Source organism: Phragmites australis, chromosome 3 (assembly GCF_958298935.1).
Source record: "Phragmites australis chromosome 3, lpPhrAust1.1, whole genome shotgun sequence".
In the NCBI taxonomy this organism is placed as follows: Eukaryota; Viridiplantae; Streptophyta; class Magnoliopsida; order Poales; family Poaceae; genus Phragmites; species Phragmites australis.
In genome coordinates, this window is record NC_084923.1 from 26508907 (window position 1) to 26525908 (window position 17002).

General features: G+C 42.3%; 1 long non-coding RNA gene across 1 annotated transcript; it reads left to right on the top strand.

Annotated features, from left to right (window-relative positions):
• The first annotated feature begins 4594 nt into the window (after window positions 1-4594).
• LOC133911118 (uncharacterized) lies at window positions 4595-6561 on the top strand. Its single transcript, XR_009908601.1, has 3 exons — window positions 4595-4647; window positions 4753-6291; window positions 6385-6561. It is a non-coding gene; the product is annotated as an uncharacterized LOC133911118 (long non-coding RNA).
• Window positions 6562-17002: the final 10441 nt, after the last annotated feature.

Below are 17002 nucleotides of genomic sequence, written 5' to 3' on the forward strand. Positions count from 1 at the left end.
TATGATGTTGTAGTCGCTAACTTTGGGGATATTATTCTAGATATAGCTGAAATGGCATATGAATTCACGCAAGGTTTCGTTCCCTGTCAACTCTCAACAGTAGATATCATTTTTTGTGCCGAGGCGAATGTATGTACCCTGGAAATTGGCTCAAAATATATCGTAAAGCTGCGCCCACAAGCATATTGTCCCTAGTGATAGGTTGGTAAACCATGTTCTAGCTGCCCCTTCAAGGACTGTAGGGAGGTAATTCATCATTACATTCTCGTCCTCGTCAGCCGCTTAAATGACCATGGTACAGATCTCGAAAAACTCAACAAGATTCATGCTTCCGTTGTCTTCTCAATCGTCATAGGGCAAAATTTGCTGGCCAACTTACGTTCTGTAGATCTGTTGAAAAGGCCAAACATCTATTGATGGTGCCCTGCTTGGTTCTAGCAGCCTCGAGAGTTTTTTCCCATAGGGGTTAGGGATCGGCCCCGATTTGATCGATGTCGAGACGTCCCCCGATCAGATTGCCGAGGGGTAGACGAAGCCCCTTTGGAGGTTACTGTCCATCTTTGCCGACCATCGATAACCTCACGCAAGTCATGGATCAGATGACCTTTGATTGTTGAGGTTCAATGATGGTTATTCACCCGGTTATCATCCCGAAAAGTCTTGTTCCAGAGGTTATGCCTCTCTGAGTCTGATACGTCTCGTGACGGGGGACTACGTGATCTACCCTGGTTAGCGATGTTTCTGTCTAGGGCTAGATATGAATTCTCGGCATGGATGAAGACCTCCTTCATCAAGTCAATCGTTGAGTTCATCTAGTCCTTACTGTCTTGGGTCACTAGATCTGTGGTTGGTGGACTCATGAGGGCCTCTTATAGGAGAAAGATTCTCTTAGCAATCACATATCTTAAGTGTTTAGCCCCTTGCTGATGGTCAGGAGACGGTAAAACCAGTGATCCATTAAGAATCTAGGGAGGTGTGCTCATTTGGTGCTGACCATCACCCGTACCTAGAGTTGGGGGCCCTACCCATTTGTACAGTCATTGTCATGATTGCCTAGACCATCACCCTTGTCTCTGATAGTGTATATTTCTCCTTGGCGTGCTGATCCATAAATCGACTTACCTCATCGCTGGAGTCATCGCTGAAGAGTGCCTCGACGAGGTCCACTTGATTGATCACGCGCTTGTCAGTAGAAGGGTTAAAGTTGTCATAGAACCCCTCATCCGAGAAACCAGTCTTCGGTGCTGGTGTAGTCGATAGTTTGTTCTGCGTAAAATCTTCAACACCTATTGTCGTGATCCCCATGGACGACGCCAGCTGTTGATGATTGTTGAACCACCAATCTTACAAATTTGTAGAATATATTAGGGATCCTTCGAGTAGACGAATCACAGGAAAACACAGAGGGAGTTTTATATAGGTTTGCTCCTCCCTTAGGATAATAACCTTATGTCATATTTATCTTATATTGAACAGAGCCTGTTACAAGGGGAGGGGGTGTCTAGCTAGATGGATCTAAACCTAGTCGGTGACTTTCTTATTTGGCTTGCTCTAATTGCAATGGTTTGTATTCTCTTGTAATGGATCTCTCCTCTGTGGGGGCTCCAGGCAAAGTAAATATATATATGAGGGTGTCATATGTCCTCCAGAGTCTTCCTTACATTCTTGAAGATAAACTTTCCTATTTACAAGATACCCTGGGCTCCTACGAGTGGTTTTCTTTCATTCAGGGATCCCTTTCCTAGAGATAGAGATATACTCTGAGAACTGCAGAAAACCCTAGGGTACTCGGATATGGTAGTTACCCAATAGTCATCGTCACATAGCACCAAAAGGAACGAAAATAGAAGTAGTCTGTAGTGAAGACATCCTTGGTCTTTATGAAGACTGAACGCGAAGTCTAGATCCCCAGCCAAGGTTGATGAGGAATCTAACTACCTGCTCCAGATGCAGGCACACCATACTAGAAACCTGTCGACAATTCGATTGAAGAAGCACAGACCAGGTACGAAGCCAGACAAATAAAAATAACCTACACAAAAGAAGTTTTTTGGTATTAAAACTATATTCCTTCCTACATCGCCAGATAGACCAGCACAAGGCTATTGCCCCAACCAGGATATTAGCTTTTAGACATTTATTAAGTCCTTGAAGCCAGCTTCCCAGCATATGGGTCACACTTTGAGGGGGATATAAATATGTAGCTACCTAGATGATGAGCCAAGTGGAAAGAGCGAACCGACAATAAAAAAGAGATGCTTAATTGTCTCATTGTTGTGACAAAAGAAATACTTTTGACTTCCGTGCCATATTCTCTTCTTTAGGTTGTCCTTCGTGAGTAGGACACCTTGGCAGAGGTACCAAAGGAAAATCCTAATTTTAGATGGCACCTTCTGCTTCCACAGGTTTCTATATGCGTTAGGACTTGCATTAGTGTGTTGTACAAAGAGTTTACCGAGAATTTCCCATTTAGGGTCAGGTTCCAGTGGAATACAACATGCTCATTTGCTATATTGATATTACTCAAGGTCGCCGCTAGCTCTTGGAACACTTGCAACCTTGCGCCGTTGAGGTTCCAACAGAAGGAAAGGTTCTCCTAGGGGGATTGGATCACCTCGGCTATGGTTGTGTCTTTATGTTGGGCTATGTTGTATAAATTGGGGTATTGATCACACAGGGGAGAGTTACCCAACCATGTGTCTTCATAGAATCTGATTTGCATTCCGTCTTTTGAGATGAATGAACGAAAACAAAATAGTTGATCCTTTGATGTCATGAGTCTTGCCCAAAAGTGGGATCCCCGTGCTTCCATGAAGCTTGGGATAAAGCCTTTATCCCCAAGTATTTGTTCATTATCAGTTCCTCCCATTCAACATTCTTCATTAAGAAGTTTAAATAACCATTTACATAGAAGATAAATGTTTTGCACCTCGAGATTTTGGATCTCTAAACCCCCCTGATCTTTGGGCTGGCATATGGTCCTCCATTTCTTTAGGCGATACTTCTTTTTATTTTCCTCATTTTGCCAATAAAATCTGGATATGTAGTAATCGAGCCTCTTAAGAACCACCCTAGGGACCTGGAAGGACATCATATACATGGGGAGACTTGACAAAATTGAATTGATTAAAACTAGTCTATCACCTCACAATAGGTGTTTAGGTACCTAGCTAGACAACTTCTTTGCAAAAAGTTCCTCCACTCCTTTCCAATCACAGTTCTTTAGCTTCCTATGATGAATTGGAATTCCAAGATACTTGATCGGTAAACTACCCTTTGCGTAGCCGAATATCTGAGTATAAAGATCGGCTTGTTCTTGCATTGCCCCAAAACAAAATAGTTCACTCTTGTGGAAGTCGATTTGAAGGCCTAACAAAAACTCAAAGGCACTAAGCAAGAGTTTCAAGTTCATTGCTTTATCTAGATCATGATCTAGGAAGAGAATAGTGTCATCCGTATATTGGAGAATGAAAAGGCCATCCTCCGCCAGGTGTGGTACCACTCCGCTGAATTGTCATGCCGTCTTGGCCCTCTCAAGGAAGATAGCCAACATGTCAGATGTGATGTTAAAAAGCAGCGGAGAAAGAGGATCACCGTGATGAACACCTTCCCTAGACTAGAAGTAGGGACCAATGTCATCATTTATTTTAATGGCCACACTCCGCCCTCCCCCCAGATTATCTTTTCAATCTAGGAGCACCACTTCTTTGAGAACCCTTTCATCCAGAGGGTTTGTAGAAGAAATGGTCATTTAACTTTATCATAAGCTCTTTCGAAGTTAATCTTTAAGATGACCCATTCACCTTTGTACCACACAGATCATGGATCATTTTATGCATGATTACTACTCCTTCAAGGATGTTAAGTCCCTTTATAAAGGCTGTTTGGGTTGGGTGGATTATCATATTCGCCACGTTGATCATCTTGTTCGTTAGCACCTTAGTGAAAATCTTGAAACTAACATTCAATAGGCAGATGTGATGATACTATTGAATTTTGTTTGCTTCTTTTGTTTTTAGTAGGAGGGTTATTACTCCAAAATTGAGATTGTAGATTTGCAGGCGATGCGAGTGAAGATCATGGAACATAGACATAAGATCCTCCTTTATAATATCGGCTGGGAACCGTTGGGCCCCTTGCTTTGTTATGATCCATTAAGAAAACCACATCCTTAACCTCTTTTTCAATGAAGGGCGCTATGGCAAGGTCATTTTCGATGTCAGACACCTGGGAGATGTCATCCCTTCACGAAACAACCATCCAGAAGTGCATGGCCTCTGGTGTACCGAAAATTTGTTATCTCTTATTTAATCTCTTCTCTCTTAGGCCTTCCACAGCGTGTGCTTGGAGTGAAGCCTGAGGTTGAAAGAGAGCGTCTGGGCATCGCTCCACACGCTGCAGGTAGCGATGCCAGAGCTAACCAAATCTGGAGCGGTGCAACTACGTGCACCGATTTTTGTTTATTAAAAAATTGGTTTCACGAGACCGAGTAGAGCACGGAGAGAAAACAAGTAATGCCCGGCTAGGGAAAACAACTAAGTGTCGATTTTTTTATTCGCTTGATGGAGCCCACAAGTGAAGTCACCCATTGCAAGTGGAGTGCGCCATGTTTGCCACTACTTCCTCAGCAACTCCCTCGCCATCGAGGTCAGTCATCTTTCTTGCTTCTTTCTGTACGTTGTGCAATGCGTTCTATTCGTCTACCTCAGTAAGTGCCATCGATATAGCTGTGTTCCATGTCTACTTCTACAGACCCGAGGACCACGCTCCATCGATCTATTCGTCTGCTTCAACAGGTGCATGAACACACAGTTGTCTACGAGCATGATGAGGATGACAAGCAGACTACATCGAGGTTGCTAGTATGGAGGACGGCATAAAATGGTTAGCTTGGGTTGTGGCACAGCCAGCTCGACGAATGGCGAACAACACAGTTGGACGCCCACCATGTGTTAGGTAATATGATTATGTCAATAGATTTCCTTCCTTTTGATTCACCTTCCTTGAGGTATTGCTGTAATACATTATTTTTATTACTTTGCAAGTATCCGATTACTTTGTATTGTTTTCAATTTAATGAATAATAACACTATGCTGCAACCATATGCTACTTAAAAAGCTCCGGCAGATGTAGGTATGCTATCTCAACTTCTCAAGGATGTACTATCCTCATGCGGTCTGCATTCTGAATGGACGCCTGCCATTTCTGATTTGACGGCAATGTTCTATTGGATTAATTTCTTATATGTCATTGGGATAAACTTATATCTCAGATCTGCCATTATTAAACCTGATATCACTGAGTTAAATTTGTATCCCCCTCAATGCCATCGCCAGTGGCAGGCGTCCATTCTGGCCTCAACATGTTTTTTTTATCACTTTATAAGATCTATATATTGATATATCCTGATTGCTGAAATGTCTATTTGGTTATCTGTGCCTATTTTTGTTGAGGTCCTTTTAGTTGTAGGATGATAGGTTCCAACACTTATCCAAATATATACATATGTCTTAGCAAAGTTAGCAAAGCATGCATATGCATATCCTTTTGCTTGTACTCAACTCATACCCAACATATTTCTACCATGATTCACTATAATGAAATGCTGCTTGTACTTGAATTTATCAAATGGAAATATTTTAGCAACAGCAGCTGGCCAGTTGAGAACTTTTGATACTTCTGACAACAAAAAGATTAAAAAATTCTCTGGACATCCGGTGAGTGTCTTTTCTTCTCCCGTCTACTGGTGTTCCTCTTCTGAGACTAGCGTACATTGTTCTGCCTTTATTCTTCTGTTTATGCCCAGCTTTTCGTAATTCATACACGCATATATACACATTAGGTGGCTGTGAGGAGCATGGTTTTTAGCAATGATGGCCAGTATGTTCTGTCATCTGGCATTGGAGAACGCTATATTGCCATCTGGAAATTGGGTGGTGGTAAAACTCAGAGCTCAAGCCCATACACGACTACAAATCATATGTTGCTGTTCGTTAGCAGTTATTTTAGGTTTTACTACATTTTTGCATGCATGGTTTTTTGTTTTGTTTTCAGTATCAGTCTATTAAACAGCTCGCTAACTACACTCAAAATTATTTTGCTTGTTTAGTTCCTGTGCAAAGAATTGAAGATAACAGCATATGCATCGAAGACATGATGAGAGAGTTGGTGTCATTCATACTCGAGCTTATCAAAGCACGGAAGGTCATCCTGGCATTCCCCCTAATATTTTATCAAATCTGTTTGGTAGTGGCAGCATAAAAGTCGACGCTAATTTACCTAGCAAGAAGGTTTGTTGAACTGAATTTCAGTTCAAAGTTTCATCAGGTAACTGTTTGCATGTTTACCCTGAACTATGTTCATGATGTTCTGTTGTTCAACAGATCCGGGCGCATCTATGATCTCTGAAACCTGGGGATGCTTGCAAACTTCTGGAAAAATTAGTATCTGCATGGAAAACAAGGTGCTCAAGACTCTATAAGTAGCATGTTTGTTCACCCGTGCATTTTCATGCTGTGTATAACCATGTATTCCTTCCTAATTGCTGATTTATCTCTCCAGATCTGGTAGCATGGAGTTTGTATTCCTTCCTAATTGCTGATTTATCTCTCCAGATCTGGTATTCTCTCCAGATCTGGTAGCATGGAGTTTGTTTTGCGGTGGATATACTACCTATTAGTCATTCATGGCCGTTTTATTCCATCTGAGAAATCAACAAAAGTAATTAGCAACCTTGCTTTGCACATTATTTGGAACATATTATAGCATTGTTCTTAATGTCATGGGACTATGTGAGGTTGAGCTATTAGCGGCTGGCTCCTAGGTTATCTGATTGATATTTGGATAACAGCAGAATGTGGCTCACCAACTTAAAGACCTCCAATGCAAGTAGGGTAATTGGGTACCAAACTTTGCTTAGCCATACCAAAAGATAATAGAATTCATACATGTATGAATTGGCCACTACATCTTGTTCAGAAGGTAGTGAAAATGCTAGCTCGTGATAGAGATGGTTGAGCTATATTAGTGACTGGCTTCTACGTCCAATTATTGATATTAGACAGCTATTAGTGACTGGTTTCTACATCCAATGATTGATATTAGACAATGGCGAAATGTGGCTCTACAACTTAAAAGACCTCCAATACAAGTAGGGTAGCTTTGCTTGGTCATACCAATAGATAGCAGAACGTACGTATATATGTGTTGGCCATTACCATTAGATCTTGTTGAGAAGGTGGCTGCAAATGGTGACATGGCATAGGCTATACTGAACTGCATACATTCTATTCGGTCCTGTTGAATACTACACAAAAACACTAAAAACCCCTAAAATTTGGTCAACGCATAGGCTACAAAATATCATGAAAATATTCTATCCCTGTTGTAACGCACTGACACATAACTAGTATTTTTATAATATTTGGTGATGTAATGCCGAAGGGGGGCCCTCCCCTTCAGTAATGCCCTCTTCTTGCTAGAGGCCGAAGATGTGGTGCTTCCTGTGACGGCCAGTTGCCCACATATGGAAGAATTTCGTGTTTTCACCCCTAACTTTATATGATTAAATTTTTCCCATTGATACCACTTTGTCTCTTTTTCTCGGACGAGCATAGCTAACTGCTCATTCCATTGTTTTTCAAACCGATTTCAGGATCAGTCAGTTCTCTCGTTTCAGATGCTTTATCTAATTTGTCAATATTTTTTAATAGCATTTTCTTTTGCACCTTGTAAGCTCCAGCGGTGTGAGCTGCCCATCCTCTAAGGTGCTTTCTCAAATAGCTAAGCTTGGAGTTCCAGCTTTGAGACAAAGATCATGCTTTGTGATTCTTGTTCCACACTTCCTTAACCCATTCATGGAAGCCCTTTCACGTCAGCCAACCTAACTCCAACCTAAAGGGTGCATTGTGCCCTAGGTGGATCTTTCCGCCTATATCGATTAGGAGGGGAGCATGATCGGAGATGCCAATTCTCCCCATAGTACGAAGTGACATGAGGGGGAATCTTGTTGGGGTCATCAGTACTTGATCGAGTTTTTCAAACTTTGGGTTGTGACACTGATGGCTGGCCCATGTGAACTGATGCCCTGATAGCTAGATTTTTTGAAGGTCCAAGCTATCGATAATAACAGAAAATGCCATTTATTGTTGAATATATCATTCTCTTTTCCGTGTCGAATCTTAAAATGTTGAAGTCCCCTCCCAGCACAATGGGGCGAGACTCGTTTTGACAAGTACTTGCAATCTGTTGGGACAGGTCCATAGGCAGCCATCAGGATCCACTCAAAATTGTCTTCCTTATTTTGGATATGGAGTTTGGCAATGAACTCCCCGACGATTTTATTCAGAATATTATAAAATTCTGGGTTGATTCCGAGGAGAATGCCATTGGATCTTCCGCAAGGAGGGAGGCAACACTAGGTAAACTCCAAACCTCCTGAGAGGCGGTTTAGGAGTGCCGAATTGTCATCCATTTTTCTAGTTTCTGAGGGAGCAAGGAAATCAATTGCATGATCACGGACACATTCCATGATAAACCAAATCTTAGCTAAGTTCCTAAAACCTCTGCTGTTCCAAAAGATTTCATACATGATACTTTTTTTTGTGTGTTTTAATTTTCCACTGAGTTCGATATTCCGCCCTTCGGAAGGCAGCTTCTTTTGTTTATGGTGTTCTCCCTCGATTTCCAAGAAGGAACCTCACGGGCGGCTAGTTTGCTCCCAAGGCCCTTCTCATCTAAGTCCACTCTGTGCATTTAGAGACTAAGCAAGTAAGAAGGGCGGCCGACGAGAAATTTCAGTATTTGCCACCCAATTCGCGCGCCTCTCTGGAATTGCCATCCAATTCGCGTGCCTTTCAGAATATAACACCGGACACGCGAATTTCTTCAGAATACGACATCCGCGCCAACACCTTTGGCGCGGAGGTGCCCTTTTCGCAATTTCGTACCATTATGCCCCTAAGTACTGTTCATTGTCAGCGCCAAATACTATGGCGTGGAGAAATGTACTTTACGCGCCAAAGTCTTTGGCGCTGACCCACTACTCCTAGCACCAGCAGCATACTCTCTGTATTGCTGGCGCTGGACTGCTAAACCTCCGCGCCAACGGTATTGGCGCGGACCCACTACTCCTAGCACCAGCATCATACTCTCTGTATTGCTGGCGCTGGACTGCTAAACCTCCGCACCAACGGCATTGGCGCTGACCCACTAGGACTCTGTATTGCTGGCGCTGGACTGCTAAACCTCCGCGCTAACGGCATTGGCGCTGACAATGAACATACTTAGGGGCATAATGGTACGAAATTGCGAAAAGGGCACCTTCGCGCCAAAGGTGTTGGCGCTGATATTGTATTCTGAAGAAATTCGCGTGTCCGGTGTTATATTCTGAAAGGCACGCGAATTGGATGGCAATTCCAGAGAGGCACGCGAATTGGGTGGCAAATACTGAAATTTCTCGGCATCCAATGCCTCATCTGTTTCATCTTCGCTAGAGCTTTTATCGTCCAAAGCATTAGAAGAAGATTTGATTTGATTACCAGAACATTGATCAATGACTAAGCTTGCGGACACCGAATTTCTAAGGCACGTTAAGGATATCCCTATCTCTGCATCATTATCACCCAAGGAAATTCCCAAGCTATTCATGCTCGATAGAACCAAGCAATCGGAAATGGATGTAAAGCAAAGTCTTTTGGGGCTTTGTGTACCTAAAAGGGGCTTCGTAGCAGCTGGCCTTTGCATCTTGTATGTGTGAGCTGGCGGAGAAAGCACAGACGGGTCGAGGTTTCTGGCCGCAGCGCGCCTCATTGCCCGGGCCATCATATCCTCGTCAGTCGCTGATGAGCCATCCGCCGTAGGTGGCCTGTAGGAGCGCGCACTGCGCTGAGAGACACGCGGGGTGCACATGGCCCCGGCACCGGTTGGCCGCCCGAAGTCAGCCTCTTTTGCTGGCGTACCAATGGGCGGCTCCTGTGAGTCTGACACTGCAGAAGCAGTGCCAGACCTCACTCGACCTTTGGAATCGGCCCCTGGGGTCCCGCCGTTAACCACCCTTCTTGGGCAGTCACGTCCGGACGCGGGGAGGTCGCCGGCGATGCGAGGGAGCCTGAGCCCAAGCAGGTCCTCGCCGCGCTCGCCCTGCTCGAGGTGGCGATGGCACCGGTGGGCACCGGATTCACGGCTGTAGCGAACTCCAGATTGCATGCATGTCACATCCCAAAATTATTAAACATGTATTTAAGTATTTATAAGCATCATTAGCATCATAATTAAAGCTTTGAGCAAATAATTAATACAATTAAAGTTAAATTGTTAAGTTAATGAGAAGTGATATTTTGTGAAGGAACTCACAAAAATTACTTGCAACTTAGGGATAAAAATAATTTTAGTTCATAGGAAGAATATTAGTAAATTTTTCCGGATTTTAGCTTTCAATTTGAAGCCTTAAAATTTAGAGTAAGTTAGAAAAATTTGCAACTTGAAGAATTTTAATTAAAGTTTGGCTCAATGAAAATTGGTTGCATATAAATTTTAGTATCGTCATAAAAATTACTAGAAATTTTGAAGCTTGAAAAGACCTGCTATTGGATCAGAGAAGGAAAGGCGATATTTCACTTATGTTGATCACTGTTCAGGGTCCACATATCATCCTCTTCTTTGCCTCTACCTCACTGCTTTGGACAGAGCAGAGCCCTGTGTTGGCCATCGTTTTTGTTGACGAAGCAAGACCGACCACGGAGCTGCTATGGGTTGGTACCGCCTTTCTTGACTCTAAGGCGAGGCCACAACCTTATCTTCCCTCCGTAACTTTTCCTCTCTCTCGTTCTCTCTTTTCTCAGCCGAGCAGAGCAGCCCCAACCTTGCATAGAGCAAAGCACCACTACATCAACTGCTGCTGCTCAAATTTGTGCAGCTCGAGCCCCAAATCCCCTCAATCGAGCTTCAAATCTCGCAAAGGAAGGTCACTGAGTCCATTCCCCGCTGGATCCTCATCTCTCTCGGTCGGATTTGGTGCAACAACGCCTTCTTCCTCAGTGTTAGTCAACCTTCTCCATCGTTCAGTGTCGCGCCATCCCTCCGCTGCTCCGTCTCCCAAATCCGCACCTTGGTGTGCTTCCCCGCACCCTCCCCTTTCTTTTGCGCGCGTCATTTTCCCTTTGGCCCAACGCTGGTGCTGGTCTCCACAGTGACCGCATGCCACCCCCTTCGGCTGCACGCTGCTGGTCAAGCCATGGATAGGCCCTTGGCCTAAGGACCGCCTGACCGGTTTCCTCTTCGCGTGCTACACCTTTTCCGCCTTCGGCCAACAAAAAGTCATACTCCTCCTCCCTGTTCTCGTGCGCATGCTGCCATCATAGTACAACCGCCGCTGTGTGTCGTCGCCAGCTGCCTTCCAATCATTGCCGATCGCCGCCAGTGACTCAAGCAACCTCCCCATCTAGTATAACCACCGCTGTGTGTCGCCACCAACTGCCTTCCAATCATTACCGGTCACTGATGCTCCTGCTGCTAAACCCAACTGATCGGTGCTGCTGTTCGCCGCTGGTGAGGGCCGACAGTGCTGCTGCCATGGCAGACACTATGCGAGCCATGGCCTCAAGTCGAATTGGACCTGGGTCCACATCTTGGCCCCACTGGCCACTTCTGTGGCTAGATTAGCCTCGGTGTAAAACATTATGAACCATTAGTTTAATTGGTTAAATCGGATAATTTAAAAATGAATTTTTGTTGTACTAATATTTCGGCTGAATCTTGTAAAATATGCAATAAAATGAATATAGCTCCAAAAATAGTGAAACTAGTTTTGTTATCATCATAGTATCATGCTCTACATGTTAAAAATATTAGCACCATGAGATGCGCACTGAAATTCATCTAATTAATGAAATGTTTTAAGCTTCATTAGTTCACAATAAATCATTGGTATGTCCAAAATTGGTGAAACCAAATTTGTTAATATTTTTATATTTTTCCCTATTCATTAAAAATACTCACACTCATGTTATGCAAAATTAATTTTCTATTTAGGATTAAGCTCTGGTTTAAGCTTAAGTAATCCAAAAAATGCTAAATGTTTGAAAGTAACCCAAGTTAAGAAGTCATTGATGCTATAGATTCATGACATGATGCATTGCACCTCTATTAATTTTCATGGATTATGGAGCATCTCTCATTGCATATCATCCATACTCATTGCGATGCTTCATTCCTATATTTAAAAAACGACGTTTCATAGAGTCATGTGCTTGAACATGAAGACGAACTAGTGGAATTCGTGAGTAAAGAACATGAAGCACTAGGCAAGCATCTATTATATTTCCTATATTTTGTTGAATTATTGGTCAACTTGTTAGATATTGCTATGTGTCGTATCTGCATGCTTTAGTGAGTTGATGTCGGGAATGTGGGTAGATCCTATTTGTTACATAGTACCTACTTTGACAAAGTTGTTAATCCTGATCCTTGTAACCTGGGTATATTGTGTCATGATCTAACTTAAAAGTGATGTGGTAATTTTTTAGCCTTTGCATAAATCATCAGTATAAGTCGAATGTGGATGTCACCGTCGTTCGCGAGCTATATGGTTTTAATCTTGAATCACAAGTATGGTCAGTTGGGATGACGAGTAATTATGAGGATACGAGACTTGAGTGGGTGGTAGGGGTAGTTCGGAAAAGGAGTCCCAGATGTCATAGGCCTGTTTGAGTCGATTAAGCATCGACAAGCACTTTTACATACTACCACATATTAGAATATGGTAAGGATGAGCTGAATACCTCATGTTGTTCTGACCCTTTGGATTGCTGGTCTATGGTGTGAAGGAGCGTGCTTGTAGAGGCAGGTTGCTCTAGAAGTAGACCTAACTAACCTCTGCACCTATAGGCACATGATCAAATGGTTGGGGTTTAGCTGGACTAGTTGCACAAGACGAATGGTCTCACATCATGTGGGTAAATAAGTAATCTTCTATAGGGTGTAAGAACTATTTGAATAGTCACGCTCTCAATCATGCACACTTAATGTCCATTGGGTATCATCATAGAGTTTCGTTCATTGGTGGGATGGGATATATGTGGGCTATTGAGAAGTAATTGGGGATGCTTATTTGAGTTGAACAAGTTTACATTTCTTTGAGATTATGATAATTTCATGATTAATGCTAGTTGCTCATGTCATTATGTTGATTAAAGTGCTTTTTTGTTAAATCAATTTAAGTTGTGGCATTTTCCTTGTTGTTCATCAAAATGAATTATCCTTAGAGTTGGAGCTAGTGTATACCTATATTGTGTAAATCTTGTGAGTACCTTTTTACTCAGGATGCTACCCTTAAGTTGTTGGAGGTAACGATAAACTAGTGTATTGATATTTCTATCTTGTCGAAGACAACAATGGGTAGGAGTAGAGGATGTCTGTCTGAGCTAATCCTAGTGGTGCCTTTTGGGCAATGGTGCAACTGACTTTTTGTTTTGTTAATATTTTTTCTCTACGTATAAATACTCTGATATTAAGTAGAAATTGGTACGGTGAACAAGGTATGTAATATAAGTTAAACCTTTGCACTATATTCATATCTTGTGAGTAAACTATGTTGAAAAGTATATGCTATAATCTTGGGCTTTGTTAAGCATATATCAGGATTACCGGAATTACTCTCATTTTAATCGAATAGTGGATGCAATGGATGTCTTTAGATGTAGGTTAGCATGCATCACGTCGAATGATGGTTATGTGCTAGCTCTCATCTTTATAGACAATCAGCATTATCGATTAAGCCAAGTGTGATTATTCTCCCACAACACCATCGTGTCATCTATTCGATACTATTATCATTTCATTCATGAAACTCCTAAATTCCTCGAACCTGACCCGAACATCAGGATAAGATTCTTTTAAGGGGGCAGCGGGAGGTTTGTCACATCCCAAAATTCTTAAACATGTCTTTAAGCATTCATAAGCATCATAATTGATGCTTTGAGCAAGTAATTAATACAATTGAAGTTAAACATAAATTGTTAAGTTAATGAGAAATGATGCTTTGTGAAGGAACTCACAAAAATTATTTGCAACTTAGGGTTAAAAATATTTATATAAATTATTCAATGACATATAAAGAATATTAGTGAATTTTCCTGGATTTTGAGGTTTCAAATTGAAGCCTTAAAATTCTGAGCAAGTTATAAAAGTTTACAAATTTGAAGAATTTTAATTCAAGTTTGGCTCAATCTTTTTTAGTCAAACCAATAAGAATGGGTTGCATATAAATTATAGTATCCCCACAAAAATTCCTAGAATTTTTGGTGTTTGGAAAGACCTACCTTTGGATCAGAGAAGGGAGGAGATATTTCACTTATGTTGGTCACTGTTCACATGGGCCCACCTGTTATCCCCTTCTGTGCTTCAGCCTCTGTGCTTTGGACAGAGCATAACTCTGTGTCGGCTGCCATTTTTGTTGCGCAGAGAGGCCGTCCACAAAGCTGCTTCAAGGATGGGTCGGTGCTGCCTTTCTTGACCCTATGGCAAGGCCACAACCTTATCTTCCCTCTCCAGCTTTCCCTCTCTCTCGTTCTCTCTTTTCCCAGCCGAGTAGAGCAACCCCAACCTTGCACAGAGCAAAGCGCACTGCATCGATTGCTGCCGCTCAAATCCGTGTAGCCTGAGCCCCAAATTCGCTCAATCGAGGTTCAAATCGCGTAAAGGAAGGTCGCCGAGTCCATTCCCCACCGGTTTCCCATCTCTCTTAGCCGAATTTGGTGTGCCGATGCCTTCTTCCTTAGTGCCGGCCAACCTTCTCCTCCACTCACTATCGAGCCGTCCCTCTGCTGCTTCGTCTCCCAAATCCTTGATGAGCTTCCCCACGCCTTACCCTTTCTTTTGTGTGCGTCATTTTCCCTTCAGGAAAACACAGGTGTAGGTTTCCATGGTGACCACACGCTGTTGGTAGGGCCACGGATAGGCCCTCAGCTAGAGTACCGCTTGGTTGGTTTCCCCTTCGCGTGCTGCACCTTTTCTCGCCTTCGGCCGGCCAAAAGTCGCGATCCTCCTCCCTGTTACCGTGCGCGTGCTACCGCAGGTAGTATGACTGCCGCCGTATGCCGTCGCTAGCTGCCTTCCAGTCGTCACCTGCCACCGCAAAGGACTCAAGCGAACTCCCCATCTTGTGATGATGTTCTTGCTGCTAAACCCTGGCCGAACTATGCCACTGTTCACCGCCGACGAGGGCCGCCAGTGCCACCGCAATGGCCAACACTGTGTGAGCCATGACATCATGTCGATTTGGACCTGGGTCAATAGCTTGGCCCCACTGGCCACCTTTGTGGCTAGGTTAGTCTTGGTGTAAAACATTCTGAGGCATTAGTTTAATTGGTTAAATCGGATAATTTAGAAATGAATTTATGTTGTACTAATATTTTGGCTGAAACTTGTAAAATATGCAATAAAATGAATATAACTTAAGAATAGTGAAACTAGTTTAGTTAGCTTCATATTATCATGCTCTACGTGTTAAAAATATTAGCCACCATAAGATGTTTACTGAAATTCATATATTTAATGAAATATTTTTAAGCTTTGTTAATTTACAATTAATTATTGTTAAATCCAAAATTGGCAAAATCAATTTTGTTAATTGTTTTGCCATGTTCACTAAAAATACTCACCCTCATCTTATGCACAATTAATTTTCTATTTCAGATTAAGGTTTGGTTTAAGCTTAATTAATCTAGAAAAATATTAAACGTTTGCGAGTAAACCAAGTTGAGAAGTCATTGATGCTATCGATTCATGACAAGATGCATTGCATCTAGGTTGCTCTAGAAGTAGACCTAGCTGATCTCGGTACCTATAAATGTATGTTCAAACGGTTGAGGTTTATTTGGGAAAGGTTGTTATGGGTACCTCTTGTGTAGCCAGGTCGGTTGCACAAGATGAATAATCTCGTGTCGTGTGGGTAAAAAAGTAATCCTCTACAGGGTGTAAGAACTATTCAAATAGCCACGCTCTTAGTCATGAGCGCGCTTAATATTAATTAGGTATTATCATAGAGTTTCATTCATTGGTGGGATAGAATATATGTGGATTGTTCAGAACTAACTGAGGATGCTTATTTGAGTCAAACAAGTTTACATTTTTTTTAGAGATTATAATAATTTGATAATTAATACTAGTCACTCAGATTATTATGTTGATTAAAGTGTTTTTTCGCTAAATCAATATAACTTATGGTATTTTTTTTTTGCTATTCATCCAAATACATTATTTTTAGAGTTGAGATTAGTATATATCCATATTATGTAAGTCTTGCGAGTAATCTCATACTCAGGGTGTTTTTCTTAAGTTGTTGCATATAATGGTGAACTAGTGTATGGATATTTCTATCCCGTCGAAGGCGGTGATGGGTAGAAGTAGATGATGTTTGTCTGAGCGGATCCCCGTGGTGCCTTTTGGGCAATGACGCCACCTACCGTTTATGTTGTTAATATTTTTCCACTGCGTATAAATACTTTGATATTAAGTTGAAATTGGTATGGTGAATAAAATATGTAATATAAGTTACCCCTTTGCACTATATTCATATCTTATAATGAAAATATATTGTTAATGGTACATGCTGTGATCTTGAGTTTTATTCAGTTTATATTGGAACTACCAAAATTACTCTTTTTTTAATTGAATAGTGACGGTAAGGGATGTCTTTAGATGTGGATTAGCACGTGACGCGTCGAATAACGACTATATGCTAACTCTCATCTTTATAGACAATTAGTATGATCAATTAAGTCGAATACGATTTGGATCGTTCTTACATTACAGCAACGTCCGGCTGCGGTTACACAGTATTGACAAAGAGAAGAGCGTCGGCAGAAGGCTCAGGGCCATCCGATCCCCAAGACGATGGAGCAGCCTCCATCAGCGCCCGAACCGCCGAAGGCCCAACGCCTGCGGGCCCCCAAGCCGGTGGGGAATCGACGACCCTCGTCGGGACTGAGAAAGCCCCAGCGG